The sequence below is a fragment of the Sceloporus undulatus genome, chromosome 4 (genome assembly GCF_019175285.1).
Source record: "Sceloporus undulatus isolate JIND9_A2432 ecotype Alabama chromosome 4, SceUnd_v1.1, whole genome shotgun sequence".
Taxonomy (NCBI): domain Eukaryota; kingdom Metazoa; phylum Chordata; class Lepidosauria; order Squamata; family Phrynosomatidae; genus Sceloporus; species Sceloporus undulatus.
The window spans coordinates 147121135-147138861 of record NC_056525.1 but is presented as its reverse complement, the minus strand read 5'-3'; the positions used below and the strand labels follow the sequence as shown (position 1 = coordinate 147138861).

Genomic DNA, 17727 nt, shown 5'->3' with positions numbered 1-17727 from the left:
AACACTGAAGAATGGCTTGAGAAAACGTAAAGAGGCCACAGTTAAAAGACAAACTAACAGATAATATACCGGTAAAAGGGGAAATGCAAAACCTGAGTACATTTGTGAAGAACTGGATGCCTTTCACTGAATTCTGTTAACTACAACTGAATATATTTCAATACAAATCAACATACTAATGTATTATGACCATATAGTGAAACCAGCCAATCAAAGACCCAAATGTATTGTAAGAGATTCCCTTACTACAGTAACTCCAGCATGGATTCTAGCACAGCCTAGCAACTGCAATTACACAAAAAATGGCTAGTGTCTCAATGTAGATTAATTATTCAGAAATAAACAACATCCCTTTTGCCTGTTAAGTACATGGTGACATGCGTGCTAAATGTTAGCTATTTACAGTATCCTTTCTAAAAACAAAAACAAAGCTAAAACGTTTATATCTGAGGCTTGAACAAGGAGGATTTCTGAAGTCGCTGCATGCGTCCTGCACAGAGCCATAAATATCTGCATCAATCTCTGCTCATACACAGCTCGGCAACCCTCAGAGCGAGCATCCTCAGTACCATACATTAATAGAGATGACATCATCTTTTCAAATTCAGGGCAGTCTGCAGCTCCTGCTGCTGTCGTCTTTTCTACTGCAGTGCCTGCAGTATTCACAGGATTTGCAAGCGGGCAAGGCAGCACAGCAGAGACCAAGCTAGAGAGGGAGAGCACTTACTTATTTACATCCTACTTGCATGGATAGAAAACTTGGAGGAAATCGCAGACTGGTTTCATTGTGCTTTCTTTGTATAGAATCAAGAATACTGCTTCAAGGTTTTCACTACCTGACCTAACAATGCAGGGTCGCTTGCTTTCTGTATAGCCTCAATTGACTGGATCCACAAGATTTTCACAGACCAAATCAGCCTCCTCAGGGAAACAACTACCTTGGGTAATAAATGGTGCAATAATTGCCATTATTTAACCCAGCCAGTCACATATGTGATTGATATAAGCTTCTTGAGTACCTGGAATGCTAAACAAAGGCATCATTTCTTCTACAGTGCACAGGAGCAACAATTTTAAGTTATGAGTAATTTGTTGTTTTTTCTCTTCCAATACAGCTCTGTTTTATCTTGTATAGAGTCTTGGTTTCAATTATTGTGTTTCCTTGCATTTAATAGTTTATTTTGTTGTACATCTCTTCAAACATGTTTGCCTAGACAGTTATAAAAAGTAAATCTAAAACAAGCTGGATCACAATCCACGCAGCCTTTAAAGACCCTTGGATCTGTACATTCAGTATATGGATTTTAATATTCTGTCATGACATCGGCATCTACTATGATGTTCAGTTATACAACCTAAGTCTTAATTCTCTGAAATCATTTCTTTGTCAAGATGGTTGGGACATGCTTTACAATACAGCGCAAAACAGACTGCCTGCTCTTTTATTTTATAGCTGGAAGACACCTTCCAGTTTTGTAATGTACACTGTGGACAAAAATATTGTATCAGAATGAAGCAGTGTAACAAAAATTCCACCATAGACATTCAAGAAATGGACAGGGCCTTTGTTAGGTTGAGATCACTAAAAATATACTGCCATCTAGACCAGATCTGAACATAGGGAAACACCTGGAGGAAAGAAGAACTACCTCCTTACCCATCAAATAGCTTTTGTTCTGTTTCCATACAATCAGATACATCCTGTTTGCTTTCCATCCTTCAGTTGGCTTTTCCCCCTTCATATTCTACCAGCAGCAATCTTGTCTCCTGAAGCACAAAGGCTAGGAGGAAGAAAGCAAGCAGGAACAGAGCAATCTAAACACCAGAGGGACTGACCTCTCTATAAAAAACCTCAGCCAAGGGTTTCCCTCTAATTTAAGAAATCCAGCTACATGTTGAAACAGGTACCTTTCACAGCATGCAGGTCCCGATCTTTAATCGTTTCAGGTCAAATCTCTGTAGCAAGCATGGAAGGAGTAATTGCAATTAAGAAGTCAGGCTTTAAAGGTGTTGCACTTGACACTCTGAAACGCTAACCACAGCTTTCAAAGCCAGAACCGAAAGTCAAACTGAGGTTTCCTCACAAATCCAAGCCAGTAAAAAACTGTACTTTGCAATAATATAGTTCTTAACAAGTGTACCCAAAATGGTAAAAAATTGAACACAACCATCCAAGCAAACAATCAGGTCAAACAACAGAATTTCATTAGTGGCCTGCAAAAGGATTTCTGGCTGAAATAACTAGTAGTCAACATATGAACTACCACACTAGGAGTGAACCTTCCTTACTCTTGGAGTTACCACATGTGTACGCCTGCCCTCCCTCTGCTCATTCTCTCTACCCTAGTTTTTCTCCCTCAAATGATCTCGTCCCTTTTACATATCCTCCATGAATCAATCCCTTCTTCTAATAGTCTCTTTCTTCTTAAACTCTCTTACCAAGGCTGCATATATGCTGCAGAATTAATGCTGTTTGAAACCGCTTTTAACTGTCATAGCTCAATGCTATGGAATTTTGGAATTTCCAATTCTGTGGGATATATAGCCTTTTCGGCCAGAAAGCTCTGGTGCCACAACAAACTACAAATCCCAGGATTCCATACCAGCCTGAGTTTCCCATACAGAATCAGAATGATTCACCCAATTAAAGTTTTACTTCTGCCTTCTCCCACTCCATCCAAGCTCTCCCAGTCACTGCTGAAGACTTCATTATCCCTCTGCCACAAAAGCTTATACTGCCGTTATATATAGAAATTTATATACAGTGGACCCTTGGTATCCGCTGGGGTTTGGTTCCAGGACTCCCCATGAATACCAAAATCTGTAGATGCTCAAGTCCCATTAAATACAATGACAGAGTAAAATGGTGTTCCTTATATAAAACAGTAAAATCAATGTTTGCTTTTTGGAATTTATATATTTAAAAAATATTTACAAGCCATGGATGCTTGAATCCATGGATAAAAAATTTGTGGATATGGAGAGATGACTGTACCTGCATTTATATACAGTTCTTGTTTGTAGATAAGAGTTAACACCACAGATGTTTTCACAGAGGATCCTCAACCACAACACACATTTTTATTGTTCCTGGGGTGCCACCTGCAAAACTTGTGTACTTAACAGACAAAACTATGAATTTCAACTACTGGTTTTCTAACAGCTTTCTGTTTTTCTCCATAACTCCCTACAGGGAATAAAAAGCATACACACAATAAAACCACTCTATAACGGCCAAGGAATCTCCACAGGTGAAAATTACGGGCACATTTATCTTGGCTATTGGGCAGCAGCTGTTTAAAACCAGTCAGTTACAGACCATACTTTCTGAATACCAGCTTGATCCGGCTGCATTTTGAATTAGCTCTCCTCCCTTATCAGAAGATTTATTTCACCCTCGAGTTAGAAAGTATATTCACAGGGGTTGTATGGAATTTATTTAACATCTTTTGCAGACCCGAGGCGTGCTTTGCCAATAACAGCGCCATCAAAAGATGGAGCTGCTGTATAATTTGTGAAGAAAAAGAATATCAAGGACATAGAAACATCATGATACTCATACATAGAGCAATTAAGCACAGGCTATGAGGGTCCTTCCTTCATTAAAAGTCTTGTGTATTCATTCTTCAGCTTCAGGCCACGGCAGGTAACTTCTGAAGGCCTCTACACTTGTATTTAAAGCAGAATTGGTCAAAGTCTAAACTGGCTCAGGCTAAGCACACTGGTAGGGCATGTGGTAGCACTGGGGTTGAAACATGCCAGAAGCAGGTAGAACCACACCACTGTTGGCATGCACCCAATGTGCTTTCCTGGATCCCTACCTGATAAACACTCTGTTCACAGATACACACTAAGCACCCTTCTCTCTCACATACACACATACACGCACGTCTTTACTGATCAGGAAAGCCAAGGGTGGAGTGAAAGCAAACTGTACCACCACTTTGAGTAGCACAAGTTCACCCTTCTCCATTCTCCAAATGGTGGGGGCCTTGGGAAAGGACTTCAGATAGGGACAACGAACGTTACTAGAGACCTTTAGGAGCAAGATGAGGAGATGTCACAGGGAAAATTTGATCAATGAGCCTGAAAGTCTCTATGCCAAATCTAAATGTTTCCTTAGATTGGGGACAGAGACTCTCAGGCATTCCTGCAATTGCTACCATAGCCAGAAACATTTATTTACCACCATTAAGGATACATCTACACTGCAAAAATAATGCAGCTTGCCACCACTTTAATTGCCATGGCTCCATCCTAAAGAATCCTGGGATCTGTAGTTTTATGAGGCACCAGGAGTCTTTGGCAGAGAAGGCTAAAGACCTTGTAAAACTAAAAAAGCCAGGATCCCACAGGATGGTGCTACAGCACTTAATGTGGTGTCAAACTGCATCATTTTTATGATGTAGATGAACCGTTAGAGTATAACTTTTTCTGTGATGGTTCTTCAGACTTAGAATTTCGTCCTGGTAGAAGTACAACAAAACAGCACAGTGGTATAAATAGGAGAAAGGTTGCAAAACAATGCAGGCTTTGGGGAATGCTTCTCCCTAATTCTCTGTAATATCCCATTGATTGCTTTAACCAATGTTATCATTTGCTATACTGACATTTAATTTACGTGTGTTTAAGTGGCATACAAATGGAGTTAAAATGGCCAAGATATTTCAGTTTCATTAATGATGAGCTTCAACAGCAAATTCTAATATACATTCTGTCAGCTGTGTAGCTAAATCTCCTGCTGCTCTATGCAAAGAAGTGTGATGCTCCTACTTCCTGGAGCTTGTGAAAGCACAGCCAGGCTAGATCAACTAGAAGTGTCAGCAAAAAAATAGATTTAACTTGTCTGTGGTGGTCTGCCAATCTTTAAAAACAAACCAGAGGAAAAGGTTAATGTAGCTAAAATCTCTGAAGCTATAATCTCCTTTAGATAGATGAAGTCAATGCTAATCCCATGTACATTTCAAACATGAGCCATAAACACTGTAACCCTTTATATGCTGTCAAAAACAAGCTTGAAACAAGGGTATTAGTAGGCTAACACTGGGTAGAAAACTAGAAGTATGCTTTCTGGAGGAAGACTTCTGAATTCTGGTAGAACCTGCAGTTCCTTGGACTATGGAACAACTGTGTCCTGGTTTTCTATAAACGTGATGCATACCTTGACAGTTATTCTTTAATTAACGACTACAGTTGTCCCTCCATATTCGCTATGGTTAGGGGAACAAGACCCCCATGAATATGGAAAAAACGCAAATAACAAAAACACTTTTTTTACCTGAGAGGATACCTCTCTAGGAATCTCTAGGTTCTCCAGTGCAACTCTGTGGTCAATGTCCAACATACACTGACCATAGAATGGCACTGGAGTAGCTACAAATGGTCTTTCAGTGCAACTTTTAGTTAAAGTTGACCACAGAGCTGCACTGGAGGACCTAGACAGTCCTAGAGAGAACATATTAATGAAATTTGTGAATAATCAAATCCACAAATATCAAAGCCGCAAATATGGAGGGATGACTGTACATGCTCATTTCTGGAAGTCTCTTTCAGTGGAGCATTGTTTCTTAGCTTGCAGTATAACCTGGGAATGAACTCACCTTGCACCCTCCCCTTTTTTTTTCTTGCTGTCTGGTTCAAAGATGCCTCATGTCCTGAAGGCTACCAGTCAGGTTGGAGCCACATTTTTTAAAAACAAGCTCTGAGCACATATGCCATTCCCTGGAAGAATCTGGCTCAGTTGAAGCTGAGAGGTTTCATTTACAACCTGAAAGGGAACAGTGCGACAGGTTGTGCTTTCTGCACTGGGGCACTGCACTTCAGTCTAACCAAATTGCTACTAACAGCCATTATGGACTAGTTACCTGTGTAAATACAGCGAGAGAGAGACTTGTTTCTCATTCCTTTTTAGCCTTTATTTTTTGACAGTGATGCTGGGGGGAATGGAACATCAGGGACAACGGATATGAGAAAAGTGGGAAAATCAGATGTCTTACTCAATTTATCTGTAAAGTCTCCTTTTAATTTGTTTTGCTGCCTGTATTCCCCAAGCTCTTTAGTAATTTCAGTTACCTAGATTGAGAGTTCTTTGAGGACATAAAAAAAATGTGTGTGTTGTCCTGTATACCGTAAATGCTGTACCCCAGCCTGAAACCACCGATTACTTAGTACTTATGCTGTCCCACAGCCTGCACAAGTACAAAATTTCAATTTGTACAGTAACAAGAAGGGGATTGGGTGCAATCATTTAGGAATAGAAAATAGGTGTAACAGCACTCACTGAAGAGGTTAAAAAAGGCAACAGGAATCCACAGGCAAGTGAAATAGCCTGAAGAAAAGGAAAGGGGAATTTTCAATTCTATGTTGATGTCCTTGTTGATGTTGTTGTGTGCCTTCTAGTCATTTATGACTTAACGGTGACCCTATCATAAGTTTTCTTGGCAAGATTCCTTCAGAGGAGGTTTGTCATTGCCTTCTCTTGAGGCTGAGAGAATGTGATTTGCCCAAGGTCATCCAATGGGTTTCATGGCCAAGCTAGGAATTGAATCCTAGTCTCCAGAGTCCAATGCTCAAACTACTATGCCTTGCTGGTTGAATTTTATACAAATAAATTAATAAATATATAAATCATTCTTCTCATGTTCATAAATTTATTTCATATCTATTGTTGTTGTGTGTTTTCAAGTCATTTACAACTTATGATGGCTCTAAGATGAACCTTAGGTGAGATTTGTTCAGAGGGGCTTTGCTTCTGCCATCCTTTGAGGACGAGAGGATGTGACCTGACCTCTGACCTCTGAGCACTGGAAATCATAACAGATACCCTACTTTACCTTCGCCTGAAAAATCGCACAAAGTTTTGGGTTAAGAATTTCAGATCTAGCTTCTTAGTCCTAATAGAGTTACAAGTTTGGTTTTATTTGGGGGGGGGGGGTTACAAAAAGCTAATAAATGTGGCAATTAGTAAATATTGGTATTGTTTGTTTTTTGTGTATGTTGATGCAGAATCCCAAAATGCACCATTCTGCTCATTGTTCTATTTATAAAATACAGTCGCCCCTCCATTTTCACAGGGGATCTGTTCTGGACCACCCCCAATGCGAAAATGGAAAATGGCTGATATTGGTCTCCCTATTGACTCCAATGGTGGCGTGCTCCTGTACGTGCCCCATTGTGTCGCCCCCTGTTTGCCTCTCACATATTTCCGAGGGACGCAGACTCCAAGTCCGCAAAAATGGAGGGGCAACTGTATAGCCAGTACATTTCATGGGTGGATCTCATTTTTCTGCTTAAATCAGTTCAATTTCCCCTACCTAATTCCCCCTCACAAATGAGTAAACAAAACCTCTGAGAGATGTCCAAGAGAACAGAACTAGTATTTTGCAGCAAGAAAAATAATGCTGCATTCTTTAATTTTTAAAAAGATTTTTAAGATGTTGCTAAAAATGGGTGCACTGGCTGTGCTGAAGAAATATTGGCTCTCCATATAATACTAAACTGGTGGTTGGAACCATAAAGTAGTAACAAGGGGCTTTTATTCCTCTGTTTTGGGAATTAAAAACCTTGATTTGATACTAGAACTCATTAATTATTGACATTTGGTACTAGCTCATCACTGATTTGATCAGTTTCATATTTTCCCCACTTTTTATCTCCTGAACTCTGGAATGCTTTGTTCCCAGTGCACATGGCCAGGAGGAGGAGGGGCCTGTCTGCATAGATATCACTCCATGCTATCTCAACACTGAAAAACACACCCACAATACCTTGACAAAATTTATACTTGTAACATTGTCATGTTTTTCCCCCTCCTGTATGACTTTTAACACTTTTGCCTGATGAAAAAGCCAGTGGAGCACCAAAAGCTTGCATCATGTATTTTGTGCATTTTGGTTGGCCAAATAACAGTATCGCTGTTCTGTAGATTTTGGTGTTATTTCACTTTGCTATATGGCCAATAGAGCTACCCTGGAATACATTTCCCCCGTAATACATTTAAAGAATGGAGTTTAGGGTCCTCTGTGTTTATATGAAACAGTCTAGCACTCCACACTAGCGTGAAATTATACAATTCCTTGCAAGCTATTCCTGGAAAGTTACTTGGTTCGCCTTCAATTCTCCTCCAGCCCCCAGGCCAATATCTGTAGCTCCCCTCCCCATCCAAAAGTCATCCACAAAAGGTATTAGTTTAAAAGACCACTTTTTTATTGTAAGAATGAAAGATTTTCCATTGTTTGCCTCTACAAAGCCCAGATGTGCAATATTCTTGAAGGTTTCCAAAACAAGCAAATTACACAAAAGGGGGGGTAGGGACCCTATACGGTTGTTTTTGTAACGTAGGCAAGAGGTTGCTATTAGCAACCCATATTCCCCCTCCTCGGCCTAAGCAGAGGATAAGGGCAGCATCCAGTCCCCAAGCAGATGTCCCAAAAGATTCGATCTTGACAGTGGCAAGTTGTGCTGGGAGAAAAGAGAATAGCTCTTCCTCCCCAGTCACACATTCACCATCACGACATTTCGGAGAAGAAGCAACGCTAAAGATCATTTAAAGCCCTAAAAGGTGCAAGAATCCACCTGCCTTCAAAAAAACAATAATACAGAATCCCTGAAATCACTATGGATAATGAACCCGCACAATACAGCAGTAGCTGTGTAAAATGCAGCGACCGAATTACCTACCCCCAGTCAGCCGCCCCTGCAGCAGAATGGATTACATCATCGCTTTGCAGAGCTGAGCCAGTGAATACGCTTAAAACCAAGCACCCAGCCAGATGGAGCTGCTTTGCTCTGTGCCTGTTATCACCTGCCTCCTACCTTCTCAGTCTGAAAAATGTCGCAAAATTAAAAAGATCCATTTTGTCAAAGCTTCTACTCCACTCTCTCCCCTCCTATATTGTCTACATAACCTGTATTTTTTTCCCTTCTCTCCCACCCCAGACAAAGCACTTGCTACCTCTAGCAAAGCTTCACAGATGGCACTGTGCTATGTTATAGATGGAAATTATACTCTGGTTTTTGAATGAAGAGAAGGAAGGTGTATATTATTGGGGGGAGGAATGACAAGCTTTAATGGGGTACATGTACGTCACTCCTGCTTCCATTTGTCATAAAATGGGCTTTACTACATCTAGCAAAGGCAATTCCACTACACAAAGGCTTATGCTTCCTGTATACCCACCAAGAATTTTTGGTGGCAACTCCCTTTGTTACTCAGTTCAGCCAGCTGCTTTACTCATATTGTGCTTTGCCTATTAAGTTGGTGTTCTGTCCAGCGATGAGCAGCAGTGACATAACAAATAGCAAGGGAACACCCATTTTTCCAGCATTTGCTCTATGACTGAATGCAGTCTGCTCTAGCCAGCTCACAAATGATATGTCAGTATGAAATCGTAGCACTTACCTTTCAATTAATCTGGTGCCTCTTATAAAGGCTGAATGGCACATGCTAGGATTACACACACACACACACACACACACACACACACGGATTCTCCTCTGCTTTGCAATGAGCTATTCAAAGATAAAATATAATGTGTGCATTGTCCTGTTATTTATGAGTGAATCACCTTAGCGATGAGAACCACCATGAACTTTCAGTCATTTCTATGGCAAAACTTTAGCTTTTCCTTTCTTTAAACATGCTTATCTACCAATCATTTTTGTCAAGTACAAGTGTTTAATATCTTTGACTGCTAGGCACCAGTTAAGATCTGGGGAGCTCTTGGAGGATGCTCAGTCTACAGCCACTGGGATGACTTGGGCTTACCAACAATAAGAAAGACACAGTGTGAACAAGAGAGGAACTCTGGGACTGGAAAGAGAGGAGTGCCGGATGCTGCCAATGCAAGAAAGAAAGTAAGAGAACTAGAGAGTTAGCATGAGCGTGTGAGTGGTGGGGATGGAGGAGATGGGCTGCATTTCTCCAGTAGTTACTTTTTTTCTAAAAAGTAATATTCAAAACTTTGCCCTGGCTGAAAGGTTACTACTGAAGAAACCAAAATCCACTGGCTCATCTGAGAGAGCCTCATTTTAATGTCTGCTGTTTTCTCCTCCATTCCATCTCACAACATTGCCCAGACACAAATTTAACAGCATTGGTTCGCTCCCTACCCTCATCCTTCCAACACACGTTTTGCAGAATCTTGCACAATTTATATGAGTTCTCGAAAGCATGAACAATATTTATTCCCTTTGCATAGTAAATTAAGGTAAAACTGCTGAAAACCTCAAGTGAAATGCTATCCACGATAGAGATATGAAATTTCCCTAAATTGTGAGGCCATGGAGGATGCCCCAAAAACTTTTCCAGGGTTTTCTAAATGGAAATCTTCAGAACAATTTGGGAAAAAATGCAATATTATCATACTTTACAGATTTCAAGTCACTTTATTAATTTAGGAACATAAACTGCATTAAATTCAACTTTTCCTGAAATAAATGCATCATATTGACATAATGAAATTATGTTTTTGTCACTGAAAATAATTACAAATTGAATTTACTTTTTGAATTTTATTTTCTGTTACAAAAAAGAGCTACAGGGTCCTGAACTGCAAGGAACTTCTAAACTATAAGGAATCTGTTTGCTTTTGCTAGTTCATGAAAAGCTGGCAAAAAAGAACTGCACAAACATAAAAAAGAAATAATAAAAGGAAATGAAGACCAAGAATTGCAATGATGCTGGAGATAGTCTTACATAAATGTCTACCTATTACATAGTGTTTATAATAATGTTGGGAGGAGGGGGTTGAATATGCAAACACTTTGTCTTCAATATTTTATTCTTAATTCTAAAACAGAGTATTCCATAACTCTTTCCCCCTATTTTATCCCCTGTGTCTTCACATTTTTAATCTGTGAGCTTGTCTGCTGCTTCTGTCTAATAGTGGTACCTTTTCACCTTATTTTGTAAGGTGAAATCCAGACCAGACCATCTGCCACACAGGAACTTGTACAGGCTTTCCTTCCTATCACCCACTAATCCAGGAACTCTCTCTGAGGCTCAGAAACACCCTGCTGTCCCTCAGAACTAGGCCAAGAATCATCAACACAGACCAATGACAAAGCTTCCTTCCATTGCATGGTAAACGTCTTTGGATAATGTTCCTGCTCAAAAATGTACTTTTAAAATCCTCCCCTTCAGACAATCTGATCACAAACATACCCAAACTTTTATCATCCTGAAGGAACAACAATGCTGGAAAAGCTACTACAACAAAGTTAATTCAAAACTCTTGCAGACAGGAACACAAGTGTCCCAGGAAAATCTAGCTGAGATCGACAAAGCAGTGAGTAACTAACCTATCAGTTATCCTTTCCTCATCATATTTTATTAGATGGGGCATTTTGCTCAGCGAAGTTTATTTGGAAAGAGAACTGTAGTGGTAGGGTAAGGCATGCAGAAGATGCCTGGTTATATAACCCCATTGCTAGCTATAACAATCCTGGGTAAGAAGGTGGGTAAAAAACAAACTTCCTGAGATCTGAAAGTTGCCTTCAGTCAGAATTGATAGGATGAGATGGAACTCAGGTCCAACAAGTGAGAGGGTAGGTTTTCACGTTCCACAAGTGGATATTTGTCTCTAAGACCAGAAAGCATAGAGAATTGTAGCAGGAGAATGGGACCAAAAGCGCATCACCACATGCTGAATTTCTATTTACAAGATGTCTATCAGCTCTGCTAAAACAATAAAAGTGCAGCAGACAGATCACTTTAAATATGTGGCAATAATGTATTTACCAACTTAACAACTTAAATTATCTACTACCAACCACTTCTATAAACAACTTGCTGTCCAAATGCCACAGCCCAATCGTCGGAGGGAAAGGAGGAGCAGGCACAGTTCTACCATGCTTAAGCCCAGAAGCAGATGAAAGGTCCTTCCTCCATGCCAACTTCCATTGCCTTAGCTTTGGAAGGAGAGAAGAGGCAACCACAGCTGCACCAAGTCTAGGACCAGAAACAGATCCCAGGTTCATCAGGATATTTGTCTCTAAGATCAGAAAACATGGAGAACTGCACTAGAAAAGTAGGATTTCTGAATAAAGGCATGCCACCACCTGCTGAATTTCTATTTACAGTCAGCCCTCCATAACCACAGGTTCAAGAGTACACAGCTTGAAAATATTTTTAAAATATATAAATTACACAAAGAAAACCTTGATTTTGCCATTTTATATAAGGGACATCATTTTACTATTCCATTGTATTTGATAGGACATGAGCATCCACAGATTTTGTTATCCACGAGGGTTTCTGGAACCAAACCCAGTGGATACCAAGGGCCCACTGTACAAAGTGTATTTATTAGAGCTGCTAAAACACTGAAAGTGCCAGTTTTAAGTTCTCGTTCTCTCTCTCTCTCTCTCTCTCTGTCTGTCTCTCTCTCTGGGCTCATTCCCACTACCGTTTAAACTGGATCGTGATTCATTACGATCTGGTTTAAACAAGCATGGTTCCCACTTAATGCGAATCACAAACGATTTGGAAGGGGGGCCATGCTTTTGACCTTTTTAATCCATGTCAAAAAGACGCTGGTTTTTCCAAAGTCTTTTTTGGACTGAATCGATTCAGCCCAATTGGGAACCAGATGGATTTGAATCCACCCCAGGAGTCCTCAGCTTCCTTGGCCTCTCCTTCTCCACCCCAGCCTCTTGCCTCCCTGGGTTCCCCGGCCTCCCCTTATCCACCTCCAACCTCTTGCCTCCTCGGCTTCCCCGGCCTCTCCTTCTCCGCCCCCGACCTCTTGCCTCCCCAGCTTTGGCCAACCTCCTCTTTTCCGCCTGGGCCTCTTGCCTCCCTGGCTTCCCCAACCTCCGTCCTGGCGCAAACAGTGTGAACCATGCTGGGAACCTGAATCTAAAGGTAAGTAGGAATGACCCCCCCCTTTCTCTCTCTCTCTCTCTCTTTCTCACATACACACTCACAAAACTACAGAAAACAATTATTTCTCACTCTTTCCCCTCCCACAGGTGTATTTTTATTGCACGAGTAAAGGTATAAAAGCTGAAAAACACACAAAGAAACCCAACTACATTTGGGTTCTTTGCTTCCAAAGTTTAGCTCATTTCCAGTGCAGTCTTTTCCAAAATATAAAACAGTAATAAAGGTGCAGAATAACCATCAGGAACTCATATTTGCACTTTAAAAAAACAACAACTGCCTTGTGCATGCCTTTGATCATAAACAGAGGAGACACATGTTGACTCCATAAATGCACAAATACCTAGAAGCTGTCAAGCCACCTTTATTCACAAGAAGTGAGTTGGGGACCAAGCTCCAGGGGATGAGATCTCACATCACCTAGCGTGGGTGGGACTTGTTCTAATAGGCTGCATGGTAGGAACAGAGGTATAATGCACTCAGCAGGGTTGGACAGGACTCCAGGGAACTGTTCACAGTAATGCCATACCATTACAAAACAGAACTAAACTCAAGTGCGGGATGACAACTCTTTGCTTAAACGTTGAAAACAAACACATTACAAGCTGAATATTCTACAAGACCAAAACAAAAGGAATAATTAAGGCAGGAGAGCTATCCAGTAAAACATTAATTTAACAGAAAAGTGAGGTCAGCTCTGGTAAGTCACCAGGCTCTTAACTGAAATCTTTTCTGAAAGAAATATTTAAAACCAGCAAAACTGCTGATTCTTACCGTGAAAATTGCATCTCATGGTTATGAACCTGGTGATGGAAAGACTATAGCTGTTTCACTGCCTTCCCAACATAGCATGGAGTACTCAAGAGAACGACAGAATATACACTAGCTTTAGACATTCAAATCAAACAGGAAAAGGGGACAAACAAGTTGTGTTTTTGTTTCATGCTGTACAGAATGTCCAAAGATCACCTGCTTCACTTTTCTCCCCAATCTCAACCAACAGATTTGTGTGTTGTCTCCACATCAGAACAGAAATAACAGAAGAGGTTAAAGTATAATTCAAAGTAAAGCCCACATAAAAGGGGGTGTATGCAATGGCGAAATCTAGCAATTGTACCAAATATCACAATCTTACGCAAAAGACTGCCCATAACAGCAATAGATACTCAGTGAAATACCACAAAGACCATATCTATCTATGTAAAAGTTCAAAACAACACATCTACAAATCTACTTTAAAATCTATCATTTGAGGCTGTCAACACTGAAGTGTGGCTTTGTAGCATGGAGAGAAGCAAGCACACAACATGAAGTGCTCCGATGTAGCATGAGATGTGACATCGCATGTATGCATGTGTATCAATGTAAAATGCCAGCGTGGTGTGGTGGTTTGAGCATTAGACTACGAGATCAGGGTTCGATTCCCCACTTGAGCATAAAAACCCACTAGGTGACCTTGGACAAGTCACTCTCCCTCAGTCTCAGAGGATGGCAATGGCAACTCTATGATAGGGTTCATCAAGGCACACAAAAATAACAAAACATATCTATAGTCCTATTCAGACTGCTGTAAAACTGCAGAATTAATGCAATCTGGCTTGCTTTAACTGTCATGGCTTCCACCTATGCAATCTTGAGACTTGTAGTTTATTTTGGCATCAGAGCTCTCTGACAGAGAAGGCTAAATATTTCACAAAACTACAAATCCCATAATTCCATAGCATTAAAGCAGTGTCAAACTTCATTGATTCTGCAATGTAGATGCAGCCTATGTGAATCAGAACTTCTCCTCTTCAGACTTGTTGATTTCAAAATGAGGAAAGCAGTGATGGAAGAGTTGAAACCAGGAACTGCCCTGCTCAAATGCTGATTCAAATCCAGGTAATTTCTAAATAAGTCTTATACATAAATAGTTCCAGTGGTAAATTGGGAATGACTGCCAAATGCAAGATGATTGACAGAGAGTATGTATTTGCCTATAGATGAGGATTGGCTTGAGGCCTGGAAAGGGGAGATATAGCCATCTTGAATCCCAGGCGGGATATAATTCCAATGAATAAAATACAGTTTGGAACAGTGTATGCCAATGAGGGCAAAAGAGGTATTAGGAGCTGGAAAGGACAATTGGGAAATGACTGCTGAAAAAAGACTTGTGTTATGAATTGAAGAGAAAGCGTATTTAAAAGTGAAATGGGGGGGGGGGGTGATATGTGATAAAATATGCACTTACGTTATATATTCCATGCCAGGAGAACTGCAGGAAATTAATTAATTAACTAATTAAATATTTAATCTGTAGTATGGTATTAGTGACCCAGCATAAAACCTAATTAAATATTTATGAGCTGAGGGTGGCGAGGAATTTGATATTATTTTAAAATATCCCAAGGCTGTAAATAATTAAATATTCATTGTTCTGTTGATAAATCATACTTACTGTCATAGAAAATATATAAGAAGAGTGTAATAACCAATGGCACCAAAACAATAAAACTGTATTTAATTTGAATAACTGTATTGAGGACTGGTTATGTGTAAAGATCCTGATAGCACCATAAATCCAAACAAGTATGTGAAGGCTAAAGTGGCAAATAGGAACCAAGCAGCCAGTCTTAAAGGGAAGCGGATTAGATGAAAAACACTCGACACTGGAGAAGGACAAAGGAACACCACAGTGCACCAACACAGAAAAATGTGAAAACTGCATAGACGTCTGACCCTATTGAGCAAACTCATGTTATTTATCCTTTTCAGGTTACTGTACACAATTACAGCACTATGAGTCTACTTTAACTGCCATAACCACATCCCATGGAATCCTGAGAATAATAATTTGGCAAAGCACTTGAGCTCCCTGGATGAGAATTCTAAGTACTCCTCCATAAACAGCAAATCCCAGGATACCAGGGGATGTTACAATGACAGTTAAAATGAGAGTGAGAGGGCCTCCAAGACTTTATCACACGGGGGGAATCAGGGGCTTAAATAGTGATTATCCCATGAAAATTGCTCTATAGTGATTTTCACACACATTGCAATTAAAGCATCTTTATCCAGGGAATAACCGTTGAATAACCAGCAACAAATCATTCATGGGATTTCCCCATGAATGGTTTGTTGCTGGTTATTCCTTGGTTATTCCCAAAATGATGATGCTTTAATCGCAACGTTGTGTGAAAATTGTACAGTAATTACGACTGCGTGATTTTCCTGGTGGCGCAGTGGTTAAATGCCTGTACTGCAGCCATTCACTCAAAACCACAAGGTTGCGAGTTCAAGACCAGCAAAAGGGCCCAAGCTCAACTCAGGCTTGTATCCTTCCGAGGTCGCTAAAATGAGTACCCAGACTGTTGGGGGCAAATTAGCTGTACTTGCTAATTAGCTTACTTGCTGTTCACCGCTATGATCTTTGGAATAGCGGTATATAAATAAAACAAATTATTATTATTAATTATTATAATCACTGTTTAATCCCCCGATTTCCAGTGTGACAAAGTCCTCAGTCTCTTCAAGCTCCCATGAGTAAGACTCATGAAATTCCAAATAGCAAGAGAGGCTGCATTTACACTGCATATATAATGGAATTCTGGGATCTGTATTCTGGTGGGATATGTAGCCTTCTCTGTAAGAGACCTTTAGTGCCACAACAAACCACAAATCCCTAAATTCCATAGCACTGTGTAATGGCAGTTAGAGGTGACAAGCTGCTTTATTTTCCACAGTGCCATCACATCTGATAGACCGGATAAGAAATCTGTACCTAGGACAAGAGGTTACTGTTCGAATAAAATACAGAGAAACAGAATGGTTCCCAACTGGCAAAGGGGTCAGGCACGGCTGCATTTTATCTATTCAACTTGTATGCAGAGAGTGTCATACAAAGAGCAGGCTTAGGCTCCGAAAAAGCAGGAGTAAAAATAGGAGGAAGGAATATCAACAATCTAAGATATGTGGATGGCATTGTACTATTAGTGGAAAACAGAATGAACTTGTAATAATTACAGTTGGCCCTCCATTTTCATGGGGTATCCGTTTCGGACCTCCCCCCATGCAAACGGAGGCTCGCACATATTCAAGCCTCATAGGCTTAAATGGGGCATGCCCCTGTCTGTACGTGCCACTGGAAACAGCGGAGGTCACTCCTCCATGGGTAATCGAGGGCACAGATCCTAGATCCATGAATTAGGAGGGGGAACTGTACTAAGGAAGATCAAAGAAGCAAATACAAAGGCAGGCTTGCTGCTGAACATAAAGAAAACAAAAATAATGACCATTGAGGATCAACATACATTCAACATAGACAATGAGGAAATCGAAACAGTAAAAGAATTCCTGTACTTTGGATCAAGCCTTGATCACGAGGGAGACTGTAGTCGAGAAATCGGAAGTAGACTAGGATCAAAAGGGCAGCTATGAAAGAACTAGAAAAGATCCTAAACAGTAAAGATATACAACTGCACACTAAAGTTAGAATTGTCCAATCCATTGTATTCCTTCACCATGTACAGATGTGAAAGCTGGACAGTGAAGAAAGCAGATAAGAAGAAAATCAACTAACTCATTTGAGATGTGATGCTTGAACAGATTGCTGAGAATACTGTGGACAGCAAAAAAGACAAAAAAATGATCTTGATCTGTTTACCTTGAACAAATCAATACTGAAATCTCCCTGGAAGCCAAGATGATCAAGCTGAGGCTGTTGTACTTTGGCCACATCATAAGAAGGCATGACTCACTAAAAAAGAAAACAGTGGCCTGGTACAGACAGGCCCGAAAGGGCGGGCTGCGCCGCCTTTCATTGCTGTGCAGCAGCGCCGTAGCAACCAAATTGTGCAGTGCTGCTG

At 40.4% G+C, this 17727-nt stretch overlaps 1 protein-coding gene across 4 annotated transcripts in view; it reads right to left on the bottom strand.

Moving 5' to 3' along the window:
* Nucleotides 1-17727, bottom strand: part of TRIO (trio Rho guanine nucleotide exchange factor) — a 269887-nt gene that overhangs the window by 202273 nt on the left and 49887 nt on the right. The window contains exon 1 of one of the 4 annotated variants that reach the window (XM_042461738.1): nucleotides 8680-8698. The exons of the other annotated variants lie outside the window; for them this stretch is intronic. The gene's annotated coding sequence lies outside the window, so the exon portion shown is untranslated. Of the gene's footprint in view, nucleotides 1-8679; nucleotides 8699-17727 lie in introns of those variants that run through there. 4 annotated transcript variants of the gene reach the window in all.